The following is a 4,698-nucleotide window of genomic DNA, read 5'->3' on the forward strand; positions in this document are numbered from 1 at the left end:
ATAGATGAAAAATTATTAAGTCAGGTGATTTATGGTTGAGCGTAAACCCAAACTGTTACTAGGAAATAAAAACACTGCATAAATGGAAAAAATAGGGTACAATTATTCTGTATATTTATATATATTTAGTTTTTTTTTTTACTTTTGTATAGTGTTTCTGTTGTGTATCATTTTCTAATACAGCCCAGGTCCCTACTGATATAATACAGAGGCATGGAGCAGTGGTGAAACTTGTGGTTGGGCTGATATTTAACAAAGAAATTACAGAGTTACTGTCACTCATCTTCCACACTTATCTCCAGTGTTTGAACCAGAACAAACCCTAAAGCCCACACAGAGCCCCAAATGTGCCTCGTGAGAGTGAAAAGGTGAGTTTGCTGCTTTGAATGGCTAATCAAAGTATTATCCATTAATTTTCTTTGCCTGCTTCTCCTTTCTTTGTGGGAAAATGGTGTCTTATGGTGGTCACTGTGCGAGAGACAGGGGACATCTGGACAGAACAAAAGTCCATCACAAGGACACACAGAGATAAATGAGAGGAACAACCATTCACACTCTGACTCACAGCTCAGGATAAATTAGAGTTACCAGTTAACCTAACATTTGTGTTTTTGGTCTGTGGGAGGAAACTAGAGTACAGTACCCAGAAATAACCCACATGTGCACGCGGAGAATTTACAAACTCCACCCAGAACGACCCCAGGATGGGAGGCAATACTACAAAAAACCACAACCGTGGCTGAGTCTGAAAGGCTGAATGAGTTTTCTCTGAATTGTCCCTTATTCTGTCTGAGGCAAACATGCAGGTCTTGAAACTCTTTCTTTTTAATCTGATCACATGTAAACAATAACTCTAGCCACCACAGTTTATATATATATATATATATATTTATTATTATTATTATTTATTTTTTTAAACAAAAAAACATCCTGGGCATTGATTTAGAAAGACCTCAGCAACCTTTGAAAATAAAGACCACACTAAGAAACTTGTCCAGATGATGTGATTTAACCTTTTTTGTAAAGACCACACTGAAGTTTCTAGGGGGTGCTGATCTAGTCCACTTTCTTAACAATATGTGGACCAAGATATCAGTAATCGTCCACCATTCCCACATCCACAGTGATATTCCAGACAGAAACAGGACTGTTTCTGAAAGTCCACAATCAGTAATTTGTTTTTCCCGTTTAATTTCTGGAGCATTTCTTCAGAAAGATATTTACAAATAAAACTTGCATGTCACCTATAGGACTTTTTCTATATGAAGTTTGAAAATGACATTGTGATCTATGGTGAGAACAGGGAACAGGTGGAAGAGAACTTGGAGAGGTGGAGGTATGCATTTGAAAGAAGAAGAATGAAAGTCAGTCATAGTAAGACGGAGTCCATGTGTGTGAATGAGAGGGAGGCCGGTGGAACAGTGAGGCTACAAGGAGCAGAGGTCACAAAGGTGCAGGACTTCAAGTACTTGGGGTCCACTGTCCAGGAAAATGGGGAATGTGGTTAAAGAGGTGAAAAAGTCCAAGCAGGATGGAGTGGATGGAGAAAAGTTTCAGGAGTGATTTGTGACAAAAGGGTGTCAGCAAAGGTCAAAAGAAAAGTTTAAAAAACTGTTGAGACCAGCAATGTTGTATTGTCTGGAGACAGTGGCATTGACAAAGACAGGACGAAGAACTGGAAGTGGCAGAAATGAAGATGTTGAGGTTCTCCTTAGGAGTGACAAGGATGGATAAGATTAGGAATGAGATCATCAGAGGTACAGCCCAGGTTGAACAACTGGGAGATAAAGTTAGAGAGAGCAGACTGAGATGGTTTGGACATGTCCAGAGGAGGAACAGTGGGTATACTGGTAGAAGGATGTTAGAAATGCAGTTGCCAGGAGAAAGACAAAGAGACAATATATGGATGCAGTTAGGACAGAGGACAGAGTGAGATGGAGGAGGATGACTCGCTGTGGGGACCCCTGAAGAGGGAAAAGACAAAAGAAGAAGAAGCTAACAAATAGCATGTTTTAAAGCGATGGTTCTGGACTTTATAAATGGGTTTTTGTGGCTAAGACTTGAGTAGTCAGTGTCTTAACTGCAGAAGACAAGAGTTCTCATGGGGGAGTCACGCAAACAACTAGTCAGACTGGGGTCTTTTCCAGACTAGATTTCTAAAATCTATTCTAGAACAATTCAAACTCAACAAAACCTCTCCATTTTGTTCTGCTTCTCCGTGATATGATCACGAGTGCAACAGTCAGGATGGAAATCCAAACTTTCCTCTCTCCAGCATAACAAAGCATTCACCAGAGAGGACATACAATCCCTCAGTAGGTTCCGTGTCTGTCCCAGTGTCTTCACCCAGTAGGAGTTTCTGGACAACCTCCAGATGGAGATGCCCAGAAGATATCCTTATCAGATGTTCAAATCACTTCGTCCGACTTCTTTTGATGCAGAGAAGTGGCTCTAATCGGTGCTTTTCCCGAATTACTCCTACCATTCTGCTATTTTTAGCTGTTAGCTAATGTTCTGCTAAAAAAAAAGTAAATAAATAAATAATAAAAACTTGATCTTAGCTTCTTCAGACAATTTCAGCAGTCCAGCATCCATAAATGCAATTTCTTTGGTTCATTTTTATTTTTACAGACTGTTACCTTACATTAAAAAAAAAAAAACTAAAATATTATTCATATGCTGATTTTCTGAGTCTTTATTAGGTCAGAGATTAAGAATAAAACATATTTAACGGAGGATTCTCTTGCTGGTTTTTAAACAGAATGTGATGCATTTAGGGACCATTTGAAACGCAGTAAAAATGTAGATTTTCTCCTAACGGTGCTGCTGTGCTTCGGGGATCGTTGAAGGGCGGATCTGCAGACCCAATGCAAACCAGACACGCCTTAAAATAACCTAACATTGCGATGCATGGCGTGGAAAACGAGAAAACGCCGATTTACAACAACAACAACAACCCTAAGCAAAGACTTTCTCCTTCTCCTGCTCGTGTAGCTGACAGTACCGAGCCTGCAGCTGCACCCAGAAGTGAACGAGGCGACCCGGAAGCGGTGGTCCGACCGGAGGCAGACAGAACATCAACCTTTTATATTTTAGCAGCACTCGCAGGACAATTATATCTGCAAGCGGGACACAAGGTATTTGAGCATGTCTTTTTGTGCTTTCGCCGCTCAGCATTCCTCCGCGTCCCGGATGTGTGCACAAAAATCCCCCAGTTTCCCTCCTTCGATTCGCCCAAAAGTTACCGAGGGGGGAAAAGGAGCCCCACAAAGTGGGCTTTAGCTTCGTGTTTCGGGGCGGCGAGGCATTGTGTGCTGCTAATGTTTCGGGTTCTTGGACTGACTGGGTCCAGCTCGTGCGGTTCCGTGCTGTATTTTCTGCAGGCTTGTTGTAGGAAGTGTCAGTTTTTTGTAGGAGGTGGGGAGGCCGGGCTATTCAAACCTGCCGTAAACAATCGTTGCCTCGGACATGATGATAAACACACCTTTGTGTTCGTCTCTCGCCCCCTTCTTCTCCTTCTCCTGATATTTTAAAGCCTCCATTGCGCCTCACGCTCCTGGACATTTTTTTAGGGGTGGGGGGGCTCTGCAGAATATGGCGTCCCGCCTTATAAAAATAAGGCTGCCATTTTTGTTTCTCTTTTGTCTGGAAATGTTTTAAGAAAACTGTCTGAGAATGTGTGAGAGCCTCTCCTTCAGTCCCAAACCAGCTGCTCCCACACAGACATGATGTCCGAAAAGTCAAAGAAGGCAAAGTCAAACCCCCCCACACCCCCCCATCTTTTTTTTTTTCAGTTCTCTTTTTACTTTTTTTTTCACCAAGAATCCAAAAAGGAGCCGAGGAGAGCCTGAAGCTGAACAGCTCCAGCTCAGGTTTTAAATGTCATTTAAACGTCTGACAAATCCTAAATAGTTTGTTTGTTTGTTTAAATCACGTTTTGCAAACTATGAGGTCAAACACAATTCAGGTCATCTTAAATAAAGCGGTGCAGTTTGAAAGTTATTCCAGTCGTTCTCCAGCATCAGTGCTGGAATGCGGGTACGCACTCAACGTAAACAAAGCGATTCCATCTGCATAATTTAATGAAGAAATCAGAGTGTAAGTTCAATACAGTGCATCACCAAAGTTGAATTGCTCCATCCCAAACAGACCTTCAATTGACCTTCTTACGTTTACTAATGCTCACGCTCAGTGTCGGTATTTTGCGATTCATCGTGGTGTAGATATATTCGTGCCTACTTCCTGTTCATATCTACCTATGTTTTAGCCATGCTCTGCAGTCATTTTGACATTGCACGTTAATGCCTTTTAGCTATCACAATGTTAAATACCAGCAAAACAAATTTTTTAATGTGTTGGTTTCTAAAAGTCAATAAAAAAAAGCAGGTGCAAACGACATAAAGACAAGAGCTGAACCGTGTCACCCTTGAATACCGGAAGAATCTGTGAATGTATTTGACCACACAGTGCCTGATTTTATGAATTAGTAACTGTAAAAAGGTCAGTAGGCCTCTTTGACACTAATGTGTTTATTGCTGCTGGACTATGTGGCTGTGTCATATATGAATGTCATGTAGGGATGCACGATATTATCGTCATGTATCGGTATCGACCGATATTAGCGATAAAGTTAAATATCGAACATTGGCAATTCCATCAAAATAACTCAACGATATACAAGGTACTGTTTATATATAT

General features: G+C 41.1%; 1 protein-coding gene across 1 annotated transcript in view; it reads left to right on the forward strand.

Moving 5' to 3' along the window:
• Positions 1-3,025: 3,025 nt before the first annotated feature.
• znf362b (zinc finger protein 362b) overlaps positions 3,026-4,698 on the forward strand; it is a 15,800-nt gene continuing 14,127 nt past the window's right edge. The window contains exon 1 of the mRNA XM_037684265.1: positions 3,026-3,137. The gene's annotated coding sequence lies outside the window, so the exon portion shown is untranslated. The remainder of the gene's footprint in view (positions 3,138-4,698) is intronic.

Source organism: Nematolebias whitei, chromosome 11 (assembly GCF_014905685.2).
Source record: "Nematolebias whitei isolate Nwh7 chromosome 11, NemWhi1, whole genome shotgun sequence".
Lineage (NCBI taxonomy): Eukaryota > Metazoa > Chordata > Actinopteri > Cyprinodontiformes > Rivulidae > Nematolebias > Nematolebias whitei.